Genomic DNA, 22,884 nt, shown 5'->3' with positions numbered 1-22,884 from the left:
GTTGACAATGGAATATTGCTACATAAATATTGGAAATTGACGATGGAGAAGCTAAAATCATCCGTTTGTCATAAAATTGAGTTGTTAGTTTGCCGTTATACATGTAGTATATATTTGAAATGAAATATCTAAGTATGAAGCAGAAGTGGTCGACTTTGAGATGTCGTTTATATTGAGTTTACATGGATATATCGAATCGATATATGAATGAAAATCATTATTGTGAATAGATAATACGTCGACGATACACAACTAGATTGAGGGCTTCTATAGTAAAATGCACTATAAATATGGGGTGAATTTACACCTCAAATCCACAGGTACATTACACTTGTTTCGGCTAAACACCGAAACGATACCACCCATATGTTGACTGTGACTGAGCTACCTTAAATCCCCCTCTTGGTAATTTCCCGTGACGTCAGTTGAATATCACTTAACAATATATTTTTGGAAAACAACAAAAGGTCCTACTTGTGAACAAAAGTTCAGGTTCATGCGGGTAATAAGCTGAATGTTTATTGATATACATGTACACAGAAAGAAATCAAAGGCCTTTACTTGAAAAGTGTTGGGAGCAAATGCATACTCAAACTAAACATGCTATAATTCAACAACATATCAACAGTCATCAGCGAATTACAGTGGTTGTCCACATTTCTATACATACTTTAAGCTCCCCAAAGGATGGCGAGATATATGTGGGGACTACAAAATAGTAGAACTCAAATTTAGGTCAGGTATTAAGTACTGTGGCTCTCAGGTACGGTTAATGAATTCTCCAATCAAAGGAGTCTCTGGTTTGATATAATATGACTATAGGTGAAGGTAATTGATGTTTTAATTCAATACATGTGATTTTATTCAATTGGCAGGTGATAACACAAATAGTTAAATGTTCTCATATGGTCTAAGACGTCTATCGTACAGGTTTAAGTGCAAAAAGGGAAATTAATTGTTAAAGGAATATTTGTTGATATAAAGTAAAACAAGTGCCCAGTGTGTCGGGAGATAAATGTCTTATTAAACTTCTAACCTAATCTTGAAATCTGGATCGTATCCGAGGAGAGATGTTTAAATGTTGCCGCCAATACAACTTGCAATTATCTCCAATATATGTCGCTTGCGCTTTATATATATAGGTTTCTGAAATATAACACGTGATGGGGCTTAACCCATAGAATTACTGTACGGAGACGTCCAACCAATCACGGCACTGTACTGTACCGTACAAACATAATATTGCCAAACAGTGTCAAATAAAGCTGCCGTACAAAATGATAAACAAAGTGAAAAAGTGTTATAAAATCAGAATTGGTGATGGATTTAAACTAAGAGATAATTCCGGAAGTAGACATGCACTGAAGTAAACATTTATGACTGTAAACATTCGCATTACGTTAAACAAAATATGAATCGTCGAGCAGACGATGTTGTCACCGCACAAATGAGCAACTGTATTTTGATACAATATCACGTAAGAGTTTCCGCTAAAACATGAATAAAATAAGTCTTCACAACTGCTTGGTAATATTTACAAACGATTTACATAGTAATATAACCGTAAAGTGAAACACGTTTTTAAAAAACCCAGTGCATACATGTAAACACATGGGAGAAAGATGGCGGACATTACGTATATAAAGTGCTGTCCCAATAAACTTCACGCAGGAATAAATAATCAGGGCATCTGTCCACTTACAAAAACGATGCTAACAATATATGCAATGTACACTTAATTGAAAAGTACATGTATGTATCTTAACCTACATGAAATAGATTAAATACAAAAATAGAACAACATGCTTCGTGATGCTACGGAGACACGAACGCATATTTCTGAAATATGTAGCAACCATTATTATATTTATATAAAATCCACCCACAATTATTCCCGATGATTTACAACATTGAAATACTGAAATTTAACTATCAGGCCCTTACAATATCATACTGATGTAAAATGCATAAATATATCTAGAATATATTTTTTAAAAATTCATATTGTTTTTCATGGCAGATGAACCTGAACTTTGCCACTGTTTCTGTAGAATGAGATTATCTATGCACATAAGGGGATTTTTAAACGCATCAGTCATTCAGATTAGGGGCGACTTAAAGGTCACAATATAATATGAAAATTAACTCCGTGCATACTATATATCAAAAATGGAAAAATATTTGATATCATAAAGGAATAATATATAATCATTTGACAAGTAATGTTTTCACGTATACAGCTTATCATTTGATAACGGTAGTCTGCTGTTTCCACCACACTCAATATTTTTTCAGTTATCTGGTGGCGCCCAGTTCTTATTGGTGGAAGAAAGAACCAGGATACAATGTTCATGGGAAGAGACTACCGACCTTCCGAAAGTAAACTGGAAAACTTTCTCACTTACCGACGCGAGCTGGATTCGAACACGCGCCGACCAGAGGTGAGAGGCCGTGTGATTTTGTGCGCGATGCTCTAACCATTTGGCCACGGAGTCCCTGATAACGGTAGTAAATAACGACAAAATATTATGAAACTTTCCCCGAGATACAACTATCAGAACCTGTACTTTGCGACGTACTTTTTCATTGTGACGTCATATGGTGGGAAGTGCACAGATATACATTTCTAACAGCACTGTGATGTTCCTCGGATAGTCTCAACTGAGCTGGGTATATTACCTAAAATGTCAAGTCGAATATCACACCAACAGATTTTCATTTCTCATGTAAAAGTTTTTGAATACAATCTGCTTCATAAGATATATCAAAGCAGGTAATCTAACAAAGAAGCACCATTCTTCGTGCCCATGGGAATTCCAACAGATGTTGGAAGAACTGATCACGATAGACTGATAGGTTGAGCATCACTGAAGAGACATTATTTGTCGAAATGCGCATCTGGTGCATCAAAATTGGTACCGTATAAGTTTTACATTATGACCCCTGTGTCGAGGCCTCTGCTGGTGGACTGTTAGTCCCCGAGGGTCTCTACATCCCAGTAGCTAGGTACTTTGTTACTAGCTTGAAAATACGGATGTATATTTAATTGCTGTTATAAAATTTAGAAATTCATTTCAAAATTAAGGATTATCGCCCTCATGCATAGCTCTTATCTTTGGACGAATTTGGCTCCACTTGTTTGGCACGCTGTTTTTGGCTATATTTATCTCTAAAACTTCATAGTTATTTCGGATTTCAAACATTTCGGTTGAGCATCACTAAAGAGACATTATTTGTCGAAATGCGCATCTGGTGCATCAAAATTGGTACCGTATAAGTTTTACATTATGACCCCTGGGTCGAGACCTCTGCTGGTGGACTCTTAGTCCCCGAGGGTCTCTACAGCCCAGTAGCTAAGTACTTCGTTACTAGCTTGAAAATACGGATGTATATTTAATTGCTGTTATAAAATTTAGAAATTCATTTCAAAATTAAGGAATATCTCCCTCATGCATAGCTCTTATCCTTGGGCGAATTTGGCTCCACTTGTTTGGCACGCTGTTTTTGGCTATATTTATCTCTAAAACTTCATAGTTATTTCGGATTTCAAACATTTCGGTTGAGCATCACTAAAGAGACATTATTTGTCGAAATGCGCATCTGGTGCATCAAAATTGGTACCGTATAAGTTTTACATGCTGTTATGTTGTTGATTTGATAAAAGTTTTTGCAGTTTCAAATATACACAAAGTTCTTCAGAATGTTTTAGAATCCACTTTTGATTTAAACCACATATGTTATATGTTGAGGCACAGTACAATTGACTTTTCTCCTCCATAGTTGTTAATAGTTTTGTAAGGAGCAAAGATAAGTGTTTAGTAGAACATTGACGTTATCTAGCAATGTATCATACATAAAAAGAGCATACGATAATACTAAAAATAGTGACTATGAAAAGGCAAAATTACATAAACTATTATTTTTGTAAAAATATACAAAACAACTCTTTACATAAATACCGAATTACAGATTAAATGCAAGTTTAAAACGAAAGGTTTTAAGATTGTTTCTAAAAACAGTAAATGAATCGTCGACAGGAATATCCAACGAAAGACAGTTCTACAATTTTGATGAAGAAACACCGAACTGTCTTTAGTCATACAGTTTAGTACGAGTGTGTGGCTTTGGAAGGGATAATGAGTCCGCAGAACGAAGTGTTCGCTGATGACAGTAGACATGATTTAGTTCCTGGATGCTAATTCATGCAGAACCTTGAAAATATACAACACGATTTTATATTTCCTTTGATTCTACACAAGTAACCATTAAAGCGATATGACAATTGCAGAAATATGCTCATGTTTTCGTGAACGTGTCACTTGCTTGGTAGCAGTGTATTTAACGTTCTCTAACTTCTGCAAGGATGCCGAATTTACACCATTAAGAAATTCATTTCCATAATTAAAACAGAATGCAATCATTGATATAATAAGTGGCCTGCACGCATCCTTTGTTATAAGAGATTCAGTTCTACTGATTTAATATAGTTGGAATTTACATGATTTAATCAATGCACTTATTTAACACTCCATGCAAAGTGTGCTGTTGAAAAACATCCAAATATTTTTTTTTACACACGAAGCAGTAGTGATGGCAGATCCACCGAAAGACAGTTGATATCAAGAAATTCACTAACCTTATATTTTGGAGTAAAGAGAAGTTTTGTCTTTCTCTGATTTATAATCAGATATACCAAAATGTCGTCCGCGTAGCAGTGATAACACATGTTATGATTCCGGCAAATTTCTCAAATTGGTTTTGAGAACACGCAATATAGACGAGATCGTAATATAGAACCCTGTTAAAAAACAAAGTGGAGTAGGAACTCTTTAGATACCGTATATCAACAGCAATTAGTTGACTTCGACCAGGGGGGGGGGGGGGTAATACAAGATCTGACAGAGCCGATCCCATAATGCAAAAGGTTAACCCATACGCCTGGTCAAAATATTCTAGTATATAACGTTGAATGCGGCTGAAATATCAAGCATCACGAGTGCAACACATGAATTCCCGTCCAATGAACCCGTAATAGAGCCGTTTCTTAGCAGTGAAAATTGCGGTAGACAGATTACGCTGGGTCATGAAGCTCATAAGAGTGAAAATGTTTCCCAAGTCCAGCAGCCACAGCTTTTTCCAATATTTTAGATCGAGATAGACTACTGACAAATAAGTTGATGGTACAGGGGCTTTAACATTCTCGTTCGAAGTCAGCTATGGTCGTTATAACGATCTAGATTGCCAATACAACCTGTCTTTGGGTCAAATGTTGTCTGGTGTGTTTTATACCGATTGTTAATTCGTTCTTGGCGTACTGATTTTGACTACAGATGACTCCGTTTACCTGATCAAGATATAGGGCTCGCGGTTGGTGTGTCCAGCCGAAAGGGGACGGCTACTCCTAGGCACTAACGGTACTCCCTGCAAACTTGGGCTATCATACATGTATCTGGTTATAAACACATCAAAAGTATGCCCATGAAGATGTGTTGTATCGTCAACATGCTGCAATGGCCTCTCTTCCTTTAAAATATAACTAAACGTTCTAGCATCTTGTCTCTAGGATCATCAAGATGGAAAATGAGATAACTTATGATTAGTAACTCACCAAGAACTAACACGTGGGTGTCTCGATATGTGGTCCAATCTTCAAAGAAGTCCCAGAGATTGGTCGATCTAAATGGCAATGAGCGATGATAGTAAACCAGAAGAGCTAAAAGAATCGGATAGGTTACATGAGGATTATGTTTTGGTTCCAACTGACAAAGCTTGTAGCAACATTGTCTTTGTTTGTAAGACTCATTATAACAACAGTATTTCAAACGAACTTGGCATTACTTCCACTTTTGATCATCGTACCTATACTTTAACTGCCCTTTCAAGAGATGAAATTCTTCAAAAACATGCTTCAGTTTTAGATACATTTAATATCCCAATGGGTCGGATGAATATGAGTTACCGTACCTATAATGGATTCCAAAACTTCATAAAACCCCATAGAAACAAAAATACATTAGTGGATCCAGTAAATGTTCTACCAAGCCCTTATCTTTGCTCCTCACGAAAATATTTAACAGCTGTGAAGGAGAAACTTTCAACGTACTATGCGACTACACATGCCACAAGTGGTGTAAATCAAATGTGGATTCTAAAAATCACACAACGTTTCTCAAATCACTAACATCAAAACGTATGACTTTTCAACTCTTTACACGGCCATTTCTCACAATAAATTAAAGACTATACTTTTTGACATCATACACAGTTATTTCTTCAACAAAAATGGAAAAAGCAAATATTCTTAACTCTGAAGTTGAAATAAAAATTATACTGGGGTTCCAATGGTCAAACAGTTTGTTGGAATCCCCATGGGTACAAATTGTGCTCCTTTGTTAGCCGACCTGTTTTTATATTCCTTTGAAACAAAATTTATTCGAAAACTTCTACGTGAGAACAAAAGATATCTTGCTGTGGCCTTCAATTCGACATTTAGATATATCGACGATCTTATTAACAATAATAATTTTCATTAATATATCGATTCAAAATATCCTAGTGAACTCGAAATAAAAGACACCACAGTGTCGTCCACTTCTACTTCATACTTAGATATTTCATTGAAAGTAGATATTAGCGGCAAACTAATAACTTAACTTTATGAGAAACGGGATGATTTCAACTTCCCCATCGTCAACTTCCAATATTTATGTAGCAATATTCCATTATCACCTGCATATGGTGTTTACATCTCTCAACTAATTCGATACGCAAGAGCTTGTTCTGCGTATGGTCAGTTTTTAGATCAAGGCAAGCTACTGACAAACAAGTTGATGTTACCGGGGTTCCAACAGTCTCGTTTGAAATAAGCATTTCGCAAATTCTATGGTTGTTATAACGCTCTAGTTTGCCAATACAACCTATCATTGGGTTAAATGCTGTCTGACATGTTTCATGCCGATTGTTTGGTCGTTCCTGGCACACTGATTTTCTCTACCGATAACTCCGTTTACTTGATCAAGATATAGGGCTCACGGCGGGTATGATCGGTCGACAGGAGATGATTACTCCTCATACGCACCTGATTCCACCTCTGGTATATCCAGGGATCCGTGTTTGCCCAACTATCTATCTTGCATTGCTTATAGGAGTTATGAGATTGATCACTGTTTGTTATCTTTACCTTTCATGTAATAGAAGAAGTAGTTCAAGTATGTAATACGTTTGTTTTTTTAGCAAAATAAAGAGTAGACATTAGAGAAAATTGAAGCATATTATGTTACCTACCTAAGCGTAACAATACTTGAGAAAGATACAATTTTTCATTAGGTGCAGAGATTCGGTAAAATGATCGATCGATACATAACAAAAATAAATAATGAGGCTGAGTTTCGTGAATTAGTAAATTTCTTACAATCATGTGTGGGTTACAGGATAATGTACTCAAAGAGCGCTTATTACGTACAACCAATATAATAATACCATATTTATATAGCACTCTTTTCATACACTATGTACGCTCAAAGGCTCAAAGCTCAAAGGATATCACGTTAGACAAAGCTCTGTCAAAATGCAGAGGTAACAAATGAACAAATAAAAGTATGGTATCTCCATAAGTAGGTCAACATGACAAAAAAAGTTAAACAAGGTAGAAGTCGTATAAAGTTGTGTGCACAATATAGATATGACGATTCATAAGACTTGCCATTTTGCAGAGGTGTTGCAGATCCAAAGTCAAACAACGGAACACCCAAAAGGAAGAACTCCGTAAAAGTAAAATGTTCTTGACATTCAAGGCGAAGTATTGTTATACATGTTCTTGAGACTAATGAATGTTATAAACCGAGGGAATGGCGTGTTATATTTCGTAACAAAGGTAGAACAATTAAACAAAAGATTGGTGAAAAGGTGAAAATAATAAGGAACAGTGATCGATATCATAACCCTTATAAAGAATACAGAATTAAAACTATCGCAAACACGGACCCATATTCATACCCCAGGATGGATTAGGTACATGTACCAACGGTAGTAGAAGTAAGCATCCCCTGGCGACAGGTCAAACCTGCCGTAAGCCCTAAATCTCCATCGGTAGACAGAGTAATATGTAATCAAAATCAGTGTGCAAAGGACGGCCTCAGTTGGATAAAACATGGTATACAGCATTTTACCTAATGAAAGATTGTATTGGCAATATCGTTTCATGTATAACAACCATAAAGTCTGAAAACTGCTGATATTAATCGAGCTTTAAAACCCCTGTATCATAAACGTATTTGTCAGTATCCTGCCTCGATTAACCAGAGGCATAACAAGTCAGTTCAGATACCTAAACACCATATGCAGGTGATAATGGAATATTGCTAGATAAATATGGGAAATAGAAGATGGTGAAGTTGAAGTAATCCTATTTGTCACAACATTAAGTTGTTAATTGGCCATTAGCATCTATGATTAATAAAATATCAAAGTATGAAGCAGATCTTGACGACTATTCTAAATGAATTCAGAAATTGAAATTGTATATTTCAAACCGCGGAGAATACATTGAAGGGATGTAATGTTCATTTCAATATTTGAGTCAAATGCTTTTGAGATATCGTACAATACACATTACATATTAAACATCCCTTGTTCCATTATCAGCTGCATGTATAAATATCTGAACTTATTCGATACACAAGAGTTTGTTCTGAGCATAATCAGTGTTTATTTCAAGACGGGATTCTCAAGAAGAAGTTGATGGCGCAGAGGTTTCAACAGTCTCGTTTAAAGTCAGCATCTCGAAACTTCTATTGTCGCTATAACGATCTAGTTTGCCAATCTCTGGGTCGCATGCAATTGGACTTCTTTCATACCGATGGCCAGGTCGTACTTGACTTACTGAGTTTGACTTCGGGTACCTCTATTTACCTGATCAAGATTAAGGGGCCACGGCGGTTGTGTCAGGTCAACAGCAAATGTTTACTCCTCCTAAGCACCTGATCCCATCTTTGGGATGAAATATGAAGATAAAGACAATGATCAATCTCATAACTCCTATAAGCAATTACAAAACAGATAGTTGGGCAAGCACGGACCCCTGGACACATTAGAAGTGGGATCAGGTGCCTAGGAAGAGTAAGCATCCCCTGTCGACCGGTCACACCCGCCATGAGCCCTATATCTTGTTCAGGTAAACGGAGTTATCCGCAGTCAAAATCAGTGTGCCAAGAACGACTTAACAATCGGTATGAAACACATCAGACAGCATTTGACCCAATGATAAGTGGTATTGACGAACTAGATCGTTATAACGACCATAGAATTTGCGAAATGCTGACTTCAATCGAGACTGTTGAAACCCCTGTAACATCAACTTGTTTGTCAGTAGCTTACCTCGATGTTTTAACAAAGTAAGTTTTTGGATGACTAATCACTAGATATGAATATTTTCTTTTTCCATTTTTGCTGAAAACGCAATTGTCTATGCTGTCAAAATTCTAGTCTTCAATTCATCGTTAGGAAAAGTTTTGAAAAGTCATAGGTTTTGATGTTATTAATTTGAGAAAAAATTTGCGATTTCAAGTTTACTAAAAGTTCTTTAGAATTTGTTAGAATCTACTTCTGACATATGTAGTCGTACAGTAAGTTTGAAGTTTCTCCTTCACAGCTGTTAATATCTTCGTGAGGAGCAAAGATAGGGGTTTGGTAGAGCACTTCCTATATCCAGCAATGTATCTTTGTAAGGGTTTTACGTAGTTTAGGAATCCAGTATACGTACGGTAACTCATACTCATTCGACCCATTGATTGGGATATTCAATGTGTCTAAAACTGAAGCATGGCTTTGAAGAATTTCATCTTTTGAAAGGGCAGTTGGAGTATGATGTGGAGTTAATACCAAGTTCCTTTAAAATATAGTTGTAATAATGAGTCTTAAAAACAAAGACAATGGTGTTACAAGCTTTGTCAGCTGGAACCAAAACATAATCTTTGTGTAACCTATCTTTCTGGTTTACTAAACGCAGAAGGATAGATGATACGGACTTTTGTTTTAATATGTCTAATGCGGGATTTTAATATTCCTCTATTACTTTTAACTCATTCTGACAATGTATCAAGTTCTTTTTCATATTTAGCCCATTGTCTGGCATAATCTTCGAAAGAATTCATAATAGAAAGGACGTTCTGTCGACAATTAAAAGATCGGGGTTCTCTGTATTTAGGACCTTTTAGAATAAGTGATTTGCGGTCCTCGTTTTCAACTATATCAAAAGGAGTTCGTGTTTGCCTAACATTACTATTTTGTATTGTTTATAGGAGTTATCTTCACCTTTCATGCAATAGTAGAAGTATATTTGTAGGAAATACAGGGAGCATACTTGAACTTAAATATGCCGAAATACAACATTGAACTTTTTATGACGAAGAATGTTGCTTATGTTGACGGCATATATCCCTTTCCTAGTAAATTTAAGTTTAAGGAACTGATGGCATGATTCTAAAGGATTTTCATCCATAACCCACGGTGGGTTAAAAAGCTGGTCAATTCTATAATCATAGAATTCAGTCTGCATTCTAATGTTGAAAAATTCAAGCACGGACTAGCTTTAGTTACTTCTAATAACGTATTCAAATCTCTCAACGGAATAGATTAAATTTTGTACGAATATGATTTGGACGTAATTGTCTACTAACGTAAGTGAATCAATTTTGACACCGCGTATATTTGGTCTTTTATATAAACAATGTCCATGCCTTCGTTTACGTATTTGTGGATTGGGAAAAACTCCCATCACATCCATGTTATTTCCTAATGGACTAGAAAGATTGCCTACATTGTATGCGTTATCGTTGGACACACTGAAATGCAGTGCTCAGAGGCTTGATCAAGTGACCCCCTCGTTGTACCTAAATTTGGATTGTTATGATGGTAATTTTTTTGTAAAATTTGGCCCTCATGGACAAGATTGATTAATTGTATATTGTTTCGCGTCTCCCTCGAAAATTTTTCACTTATATGGAGACGTCACTTTTACCAGTAACGGGCTGCACAATTTAAGCCTATTCTCAGCAATTATATATACCTTTCACTTCATACCATAACTACAACGTGATGCTCGAACTGGATTTTACGGATAAAACTGGATCATAGTTTAAATTTTACTCGCTTCAATAAACCATCTGCAATATACTGATTTCTATACGCTAACCAAATTCATTTGATATCTCATAATCTTACGATATATACCATAGAACAATTCACATGACATGCCGGTATGAGCTTATATAGTTCAATGTACAACAATGAATGAAGATATCATAGTGAACACTACAGAAGCATACTCAGCTATTACAACAGGTATTTGTCAAATATCAAATCAAATCGTGAGGAATAAGTATTTGGAACAACAACTTACATTCGTGGGTGACAATATTTCGCAGATGGAATGAGACCTGACGACGCCAAAGCGCCAAAAAGTGAGAGAGAAATGTAAGGTGAAGATAGCGAACAGTGATCAATCTCATAACTCCTACAAGTAATACAAAATAGATAGTTGGGCAAACACAGACCCCTGGACAAACCAGAAGTGGAATCAGGTGCCTAGGAGGAGTAAGCATCCCCTGTCGACCGGTCACACCCTCCGTGAGCCCTATATCCTGTTCAAGTAAACGGAGTTATCCGCAGTCAAAATCGGTATGAAACACACCATGCAGACAGCATTTGACCCAATGATAGGGTTTTTTTCAAACTAGATCATTATAATGACCATAGAATTTGCAATATGCTGACTTTACACGAGACTGTTGAATGTCCTGTAAAAGCAACGTGTTTGTCAGTAGCCTGCTCCGATTTAAAAACTGATCATATCCAGAAAGTATACCTTAGGAAGTACAAGTACTTATCCCATGGTGATCCGGGTTGGAATAGGACCTCAGTACCCCTTGCTTGTCGTAAGAGGCGACTAAATAGGGGCGGTCTTTCGGATGGGACCATAAAAACCGAGATCCTGTGTCACAGCAAGTGTGTCATGATAAAGATACCTCCCTGCTCAAAGATTGTAAGCGCCGAGCATAAGCCTAAATTTTGCATCATTTCACCGGTATCGGTGACGTCTCCATATGAGTGAAAATTGTCAAGAGGACGTTAAACAATATACAATCAATCAATCGAACACCGCATATATTTAATATTTCCCTCTTGTGTTATGGTTGGGAGGTACTAAGAATATTTTATATGCTTTAGATACAACGTGACTGTAGTGAAAGATCCATGTTATTCATTCTGTCTCTAATCACATAATAACGTCATATACAGGTAGCAAATCAACAATAAAAAGTACGTCTGTTTTTCAAACTATACAAATAATACATCTTCCCTCTTTTGAAGATTGTGAAATGATTAAGATTACTTATCTTAGTAAACAATTTACAGTCTCTTTCAAGTCTCTGTTAAAAATAAATTTACTCAAATTATCAAATTAATTTGGAAAGCCGTGTTGTGATCATTGTGGTATGGTAAATTATTGAGAATAATATAACATTTAAAAGTTCAGAACATGAAATTGAATCATGTAAAAATGAAACATTTAAAACTCCTTGTTCATTTGTTGAAAATATAAAAAAGAAATGCATATTCTTAAAATATATGAATCGTCCATATATTTACCAAACAAATTTCACATTCATCTCATTTCACTAATTAATAATGTGTATTCTAAAAAATTCGTAAACTCAAACTTTTCTCAAATCAACAACATCAAAACGTGTGACTTTTCAACTCTTTACACGATCATTCCTCACGGTATGTTAAATACTATATTTTTTGACATCATAGACAGTTGCATCTTCAACACAAATGGAAAACGGAAATATTCATATCTAGTGATCAGTCATGTAAAATCTCACTTTGTTAAACACTGATTCCACGCACAAGTACTCTGAAGTTGAAATAAAAAATATGCTGGAGTTCCTAATTGACAATGCCTTTGTGGTCTTTGGTGATCAAGTCTTCCATGTTGGAATTCCCATGGCCACGAATTTTGCTCCTTTATTATTCTGCTTCATATTCTAATGAAGCAGAATGTATTTAAAAAAACCTCTACGTGAGAAGGATAAAATATCTTGCTGTGGCCTTCAATTCTGCAATTCTACATTTAGATATTCGAAATAAAAGACACCAATCCCGTGAGGATCCGGGTTAGAATCGTTCCTTAGTACCCCTTGCTTGTCGTAAGAGGCGACTCCTTCAGATGAGACCACAAAAACCGAGGCACCGGATCATAGTATGTGTGGCACGATAAAAATTCCTCCCTGCGCAAAGGTCGTAACCTCCGAACATAGGCCTAATGTTTGCAGCCCTTCACCAGCAATGGTGACGTCTCCATATGAGTGAAGATTCTCAAGAGGAACATTAAACAATATTTAATCAATCAATAAAATACACCAGAATGAAAATTTTCATTAATTTGTCGATTTGAAATAAAAGACACCACAGAGTCGTCCATTTCTGCTTCATACTTAGATATTTATTGGAAATAGATATTAACGACAAACTAACAACTCATTTTTATGACAAACGGGATAATTTCAGCTTCTCTATCGTCAAGTTCCCATTTTTACATATATGTAGCAATATTCCATTATCACTTGCATGTGGTATTTATATCTCTCAATTGATTCGATACGCAAGGACGTGTTCTGCGTACTGCGTAAAATGTTAGAGGAGTTCTGGGAAACAGGTGGGTGGTTTGTTGGTTTGTTGTGGGTTTTTTTAGAAAAAAAACGTTGCTTTTGACTACCATTTAGGCCTCAGGGTGAAATGAAAATTCTTAAGCCCTATTGCATATGAAAGGTGAAGATAACGAACAGTGATCTATGGAACACCATCAATTACCTTCCAAAAGATCAATTTGGTACTGCATAAAATGTTACAGGAGTTCTGGGAACCACATATTTTTCACAAAAACATCATTTTCGACTCCCATTTTGGCCCTAGGGTGAAAATGAAAATTCTGAAACCTTATTGCACATCTGTATGACACCACCAATTACCTTCCAAAAGATCATTTGGGTACTGTGTAAAATGTAAAAGGAGTTTTGGACCGATTTTACTTTTTTCCTTTTAGACAAAAACGTCGTTTTTCGAGTCCCATTTGGGCCCCAGGGTGAAAATGAAAATTCTGAAACTTTCTTGTACATCTTTAGGGCAGCACAAATTACATTCTAAAAGATTATTTGGATAATGCGTAAAATGTAAGAGTTCTGGGAACCAGAAAAAACTAGAAAAGAATTCTGTTTTTGGACTCCCATTCGGGTTCTAGGGTAAAATAAAAATTCCGAAAGCTTATTGCACATCTACAAGATACCACCAATCATTATTCAAAAGATGATTTTTTTTTATTGTATTAAATGTCAGAGGAGTTCTGGAAACCAGATGTATGTATAAAACGTAAGTCGTTTCAATCAATAAACTAGGCTAGTACGTGTATTAATGTATGTACTCTTATATAAAACAACAAATAGAAGTACTATACTACAATCAGTATACTTAAAATTGAATATTCCGAACTAATTATCTGTAAAAGAAATTTGGTAGCATACATCACGTGCACAACATGTAGCACACACCCCATGCAAAACATTAATTTGTCGTCGATATCTTTGAATACGATTGGTTTTATTCATTGACAGCATATGCATAAACTTAAACAGATAACATATAATTATTGGTCACACAAAGGTGACGATAAAATAAAGCGTTGTTCTGATATTTGATCTTAGACACGTGGTTGTGCCAAACCTACAAAGTGTAATGTAAAGGGTATTAAGAAAATTCGTTCATGATTCACATCATGCCTAAACTTATTTATAAACAACTCATATAAAAAAAATTATGTTTTTAATAACCAGACAGTCCACCTTTGTTTTCAATACATTTTTAATTCTCTTTGGCATTGCATGAATTAAAGAACTCAAATGTTTCTGAGGTATCTCCCTCCATGTACGTTGAAGTCGGCGGCGTAATTGGCTCATTGTTGTTGGGCGCGGATCCTTGTAGGCCTCGCTGTTCAGAATACTCCAAAGATTTTCTATACAATTTAGGTCTGGGAAATTACCTGGCCATTCTTCTTTCGAAATAAAGTTTGATAAATCATTTTCACACCAACTTTGTGTTAGGAGGGCAGTGTGAGGTGTCGCTCCATCTTGAACAAACGTAGCGTGTCCTGAATATTGAACCAACTTTCGTTCGTCAATCCTACCACTATTTTTCTGGCGATTCAGAGCAGGTTTTAGTTCTTTTTGAAGAATTTTATACACATAATATTCAGCATTAATAGTTTTGCCAGCTGGAACAATGTGAAGTTTGGACAAACCCTGAACTCCCATCGCACCCCATATCATGACTTTAGTGCTTGACTTGACACAGCTTACGTCTGGAACCTCATCTGACAGCCCCATACAACATCGTCCTGTCGGTTCGAAACATGAAACAAATATTTTGTAGATTCATCACTAAAGATGTAGTTTTCCCAGTCTGCAGCCGTCAAATGCTTGTGATCACGAACAAATTTCAATTTCTTTGCCTCTGGTGTTTGTTTGTTTTGGGGGTTTTTTTTGTTTTTTTTTTTGTTTTGTCAGTAGTTGATTTCTCGATCTTTTAAATGCCTTCCATTTTTTAACTTTTCGCAAATAATTATAAACAGTTACATGACTTACATTAAATCCTGAGTTCTTAAGTTCCTTACTGCATTTTCATGTTGATTTTCCTCTTTTGTATTTTATGTTCTCCACTTTTTTCTTTACTACCCCCACTATTTTCGATGGCCGACCGGATCTCGGTTGATCGGTTAGTTGTTTATTTTGCCATCGCCTTCTTCTCCACTTTGTTACCCATCGCTCACTTTTACACAGTTCCTTAGCCACATCCTTCACACTTAATCCTGCATCCAATAAAGCCAAAGTTTAAGCTCGTTCATTAATTGTATCGACACTTGTACAGGACGTCTGCTTTTTCAACGAACTCGGCATATTCATTTCATGACGTAATAGACATTGTGTTTACATCACTCCATAGTAACACGAGAGAGTGCACATAGGGAATGATTACTACCGATATAATGAAACAAAAATTCTAAAGTGTTACCAGTAAAAATTTGAAACAAAAATATTTCGTTTTTCTATTTCATTTTTTTAATTTACAAACGGAACGAATTTTCTTAACACCCTTTAGATATATTTGTTTTCATATATTCCTGAATTAATGCTTTCTTCCCTAACCATATGCTTTCCTGCGAAATATATCCATAAATTGAGATATTATGCAAAAACGAACCTCAACCATGTATGTTTCAGCTTCGATACCCTACACCCCGGTTACAATATAGCCTGCACCGCGCATGTTGGGGGTATACTCGGTGTTAAATGACGTTCCATTTCAAAGAGTTACAGTCGATTTAGTTGGTCATTCATACAGTGTAACGGACAAAGGTAACAAGTATATTCAAGTAGATTATTCAAGTCGTTATCCGGAAGTCATAGCATTGCCAAGCATAGAGACAGATAGAATCGCAGAAGCGCTAATGAAATTATCCAGGGTATGTATACCAAGAGAAATATCAACTGACATGGGTGTCCAATTCTCAGTTTTCTGAAGCAGTGGGTAACTACACTTCACGAAACATCCTGCAATGGATAAGTTAAACACTTTGATGACACGTTAAAGCAAATCCTAAAACGACTTTGTGCAGAGACGCCTAAAGACTGGGATAAGTATCTACATGCAGTTCTCTTTGGTTAGGGAGTTACCACATGAAAGCTTGGGATTTTCTCGTTTTGAGCTTGTCTATGGAAGGTTAGTCCGCAGTCCTATCTCTACTTTAAAAGAACTTTATGCTTAGAAAATAGAAGATCCAAACATGCGAACAACATATCAGTATGCATTAGAGCTTTAAAAAATGAATTACATTCAATTGTTTTACTGGCAAAAGAACATGTTAAAAGATTGGCTTCCAAGTACAATACATATTACTATAGGAAAGCTACAAACGGGTATTTAAAGGTTGGTGACACGTCCTTTATTTTAATGCTTACAAACTACAGTAAGTTGATTCTACAATTGAAAGGTCCTTTTGAGGTTTTGAAGAACATGAATTATGTATACTATCAGTTGGAAATAGAGAGAAAAGTAGCGCTATATCTGTTGGAAATACCATGGGGACGAATTGTGCTCCTTTGTAAGCTGACCTACTTTTATATTCTTGTGAAGCAGAGTTTATTCAAAAAATACTACGTGAGAAGAACAATTCTCTTGCTGTGGCCTTCAATGTTATATTTAGATATATCGACGGCGTTTTATCTATTAACAATAATCATTTTCATTCATGCACATGTATGTCGATTCGATATATCCCTGTGAACTTGAAATAAAAGACACCACAGAGTCCTTCACATCTTCTTCATACTTAGATACTTCATTGAAGATAGATATTAACGGCAAACTAACAACTCAACTTTATGACAATAGGAATGATTTCAGCTTCTCCATCTTCATTTTCCCATATTTATGTATCAATATCCCATTATCACCTGCATATGGTGTTTATTTTTCTTAATTGATTCGATACGCAAAAGCTTGTTGTGGATATTATAAGTTTATAAATCAAGGCAGGATACTGACACACACGTTGATGGTAGAGGGGTTTCAACAGTCTCGTTTAAAGTCAGCATTTCGCAAATTCTGTGGTCGTCATGGGAATCTAGTTTGCCAATACAATGTGGGTCAAATGCTGTCTGACTTGTTTCATACCGATTGTTAGGTCGTTCTTGGCACATTGATTTTGACTACGGATTACTCCGTTCACCTGATCAAGATATAGGGCTCACGGTGGGTATGACCGATCGACAGAGGGTGTTTACTTCCACCCCTGCTATATCTAGGGGTCCGTGTTTGTCTACCTCACTATTTTGTATTTCTTACAGAAGTTATGAGATTGTTATCTTCACCTTTCACATAAATCTTTTTTTTAAAAGCATGTTGAAAAGTCACATTCTGAAAGTGTTTATATTGTAACTGACGATAGTGCATTTGTTGTAGTGAATGCTACATGTATGATCATGGACTGTGTGACAGATCCAACACAGGAAGGACAGTTAGAGGAATATCCCTAATTAAACCTCAGTTGATGTGCAGAGGTGGAAATCAACGGTTTGTTATCGACCACGCAAAGGCAATGACTCCTATGTATTGTATCCAAACTTGGTTACGTTCTAGAAGACAAACCATGAAGTACTAATGTTTAATAAGATGTCGTCCGAATGGTAAGCGAAAAGCAAATACACATTAAAACCCGCTCAATTCCCTTTACTTTGGAAGAGACAGTCAACAAATAGATAAGCGATCTGTTAAAATTGAAAATCATTGAACCTTCTCAGTTTTCTTGTTCACCAATAGTTATTATTCTAAAGAAACATGGCATCAATCATTTTGTATAGACTTTCGATCACTCAACACAAACAATGATTTTATATTAGCTAATACTAGACGCAAATGAAATGTATGCAAAACTTGCAGGTCAAAAATACTTCTCCAAAATTGACTTATCAAATAAATAAAATTGACAGACACAGCTAAGTCAAAAACAGCTTTCAGGACAAGTAAAGATTTTTTTTTCAAATTAGAGTTATGTCCTTTGGTTTGTTATAGTGCCAGCAATTTTTTAACGATGAAAATTATTTTCAAAAAGACATTTGAACAATACCTTGAAGTACTGGACAAGCTTCTTACTTCTTTTTATCTGATTTTGTTTCCAGTTATTACGCAAACCAGTGAGGCTATCTCAACCCAGCCTTTTTTAAAACAATCTTTATGCACACATGTCTATGGCCCTGCTTTTCTGAGGTAAGCCTTAATTACATTTGTTTTAAGTAAATATTATATAGATCTGCAAATATCTTAATAAAACACCAAGTTACGGAATTTCTGAAATCATTTAACATTAACTCTATTTGCTGGTTGACATTAACAACTATGTACAAGTTATTTATTTTGGTCCAATACGGTAGCCTGTTTGTGTCATTTTTGTTATACCCTACTTTCCATAAAAGTTCTTGTTACCGTAGAGGTAAAATGTAGTAAAGCATTTTTATGCTATGTGTACGTCATATTCTATTTGCTTATAGGAGTTTATGAGATTGATCACTGTTCGTTATCTTCACTTTTCATGTACATGTTTATCCACTGTGTGTGTAAATTGTATATCTATATTGACATTATACTGTACGTGGGTAATTGACAGGTCTTCATCCTGTACACAGTCTGTGTAGATGTACAGGCGCCAGGTATCGGTCAGATAAAAGTGTAGCCTTGAGCACAAGATGAATGAACTTCCTCGCCACCGGAGAGAGGAAACAACTCTCCATAGCAGTCTGGAGCGAGATGTAGTCCTTGGGATATTTAAGGAAACTCTAGGACAAGACATTGACAGTCACTCGGCAAGTCAGTTTATTGTTGTATAATTTGTTGTTAATTAAAATGTAAAGTCATGATAAAGAAAAGTACTTCTGTTATAAATCAACGAGAGCTGGAATAACTATCCCTAAATGATAGGTCATTATGTGATACCCATTAACGTCTAAAAATCAACTCATGTTTGTAAATTGGTGCTTGGAAGTAAATATATGTATAAGCAGTGTCAACGACCTGTCGTACTCGAACCAGCTTGCACTATAATGAAATTAAAACACGCCCTATAAATGTAAGAAAGGCGCTTCCTTTATTAACCGCTTTGTAATATTCTAGCATTTGACCAAATCGAACAATTTTCTGTCATTCTAAAAACAGGAAAATCAAAAAGTACATAACTAACCAATAAAACCGATTCAATTTTTTTTCACACCTGTGGATCGTCAAATTATTGTTCCCGTTAGCATATTAGGTCATTAATATTTTTTGCACTTTTTGTACTATTGTTAACGACACTAAAATCCATTGACAATGCATAGTAATATAATATTTTTCCGCCTTTCAATTGAACCGGCTGTGTGCGCCAAGGCAGTTTTATTATTGTGTGTCTGTGCGTGTTTGTGTAATTTCATTAACAATAAAACTATTGTCTTTGAAAAGTTTTGACAGTCCGTTTGATTTGTGCAATTTGTGAGAAAACGAAAAAAAATATTAATACAACAAAAATGATTGGGAACCCGACAAAATATATGAGAAAATTGCACAAACTTTTTATGCAAAATATGTACATCTACATCTATAAAACACTTTGTCCATGTTCGCATTACTTATCGTTAGATCACCTTTTACTTAAAAGTGAGCGCTTGCTCAATTTGCTCAGTGATTGTAAGTCGAAGCAGCGATGCCCCAGTCATGCATCAGCTTTAAAGTTAATCAATTTTCCAGGTTTATTTGTATCATAGGCCCACACACTGACAGGTGAAAACGTTAAACATTACATTGCAAACTTTAATAAAAAGAATGTAAAACCTACATCTCAAGTTTTGTAGCTGTTTCTACATGCATATGAATGAAAGGTTTTCAAGAGATGTCAAACATCATTAAACGAGCAAATAATCAAAACAAACTCTTCTACGCGCAATTATTAAACTTTGGTTCCGACTACCGGTATCTTTAGTAATAAATTTTGTTTTAAGGTGCTGCATATTAATTTTATACCAAATCAATTGTGTTTTATTGAAAATTACAAAAAGAACATGACACAGTAAACCGAACAATGTTGTAATATTTAAAATTGTGCAAAAATTCAATCTGTCTACAAAAAGGGGTTTGTGTAACCAATTTCATTTTATTGTCATAGAACCAATATTAGTTTTTCTTTCTTTTCATGTTTCTTTTTTCCCTATCTTCTTTATAATATGTATACCTACAAGAGTCTAGACTATTTAATAATTCATACATGTTCAACAATATACAAATGTTGTACATTTAATTATAAGCTGCCATCAAATAAATTACCTACATTATTGCAATGTTCAAATCATTGAATCCTTCGTATATGTATATATTCTGATGTTTGTATGACCTTGTACCTTTAAGGAAGTGATTTATATAGGCAGTGCCTGCTGTCTGATCCCGTTATGATTTATCATGATAAATTACTGTTTAAATCAAATTCACCAAACTAGCTATAGAGGTCCATAAGAAACAACGCTCACCTGAGACAACATTGTCCTATTGTTCTTTAAAAGTATGTTTACCCTCTTTATTCCCACAGGGGAAAATTAATTCATATTATAACTCCACCCTAACCCCACAGGGCATGTTTAACGGACCTTGAATCCACACAGCATAACAATACTTCAAAATCAATATCTTAACTTGGTCTTCCTCTGGACAGGCTTTTAAAGATTTCTTCCTATATTTGGTCCCTGATTCTAGCTCAACGGTAATCTTGGGTCCATAATTTACCCAAAAAAAGAGAAAAAAAATCAATCAACATTCCTTGAGAATGTTTGCACATTGATATGATTTGGTGTAGTCCTGCGACTTTTAGAAAGATTTTTCTAATGTGTCCTACATAGACTATCATGTCAGCTCTGAATCCTTGTTCTAGTCCCACCCTAACCACAGGACCACGATTTGATCAAATATGACTCTGCACTACCTTGAACTGCTTGCATATTGATATGACTAATCATGGCCAGTGCTTCTTGAGAAGAATAATTTTAAGGATTTTCAATATATGCATGTACAAATTCTCTGAAGTTGAAATTAAAAATATACTGAAGTTCCTCATTGACAATATCTTCGTAGTCTTTGGTGATCAGGTCTTTCAACAGTCTGTTGGAATTCCCATGGACACGAATTGCGCTCCTATGTTAACTGACCTGGTTTTAAATTCTTATAAAGCAGAATTTATTCAAAAACTACAACATGAGAAAAAAAATTCTTGCATTGACCTTCAATGCCACATTTTGATATACATGTACTAGTATCGACGACGTTTTATCTATTAACAATAATCATTTCCATTCATATGTCGATTCGATACATGTATATCCCTGTGAACTCGAAAGAAAAGAAATCACAGAGTCGTCCACTTCTACCTCATACTTAGATATTTTATTGTAAATAAAAATTAACGGCAAACTAACAACTCAACTCTCTGATAAACGGAATGATTTCCGCTTCTCCGTCGTCAATTTCCAATATTTATGTAGCAATATTCCATTATCACCTGCATATGGTGTTTTTATTTCTCAACTGATTCGATACGCAAGGAATGTTATGCGTATGATCAGTTTTTAAATTGGGGCAAACTACTGACAAACACGTTTATGGTGCAGGGGTTTCAACAGTCTCGTTTAAAGTCAGCATTTTGCAAATTATATCGTCGTTATAAGAATCTAGTGTGTCAATACAACATATCATTGGGTCAAAGCTGTATGACTTTTATCATACCGATTGTTAGGCCGTTCTTGGCACACTGATTTTGACTACGGATAAATTCGTTTACCAGATCAAGATATAGGGCTCACGACGGATGTGACCGGTCGACAGGGGATGCTTACTCCTCCTAGGCACCTGATTTCACCTCTGGTATATCCAAGGGTCCGTGTTTGCCCAAGTCTCTATTTTTACGATGTTGTATTTTGCATTCCTTATAGGAATCATGAGATTGACCACATTTGTTATTTTCACCTTTCACGTGTATATATTTCCATGTAAAATATTGATCCCCTATTTTTGTCCATCCCCACCTCCACCTCCAAGAATCACAATTTAAACTAGTTTTAATCTGACCTACCTGAGGAAGATGAAATTTCATAATAAACTTTGAATCCATGTTGTGGTCCAAACCTACCCCCTAAGCATTGAGTTGAGGAATCTTGAATCTTCATTACCTGAGATGCTTGTATGTTAGAATATGACTAATCA

Source organism: Ostrea edulis, chromosome 1, assembly GCF_947568905.1.
Source record: "Ostrea edulis chromosome 1, xbOstEdul1.1, whole genome shotgun sequence".
Lineage (NCBI taxonomy): Eukaryota > Metazoa > Mollusca > Bivalvia > Ostreida > Ostreidae > Ostrea > Ostrea edulis.
The sequence above is the reverse complement of the archived record's forward strand: the minus strand, read 5'-3'. Positions refer to the sequence as shown.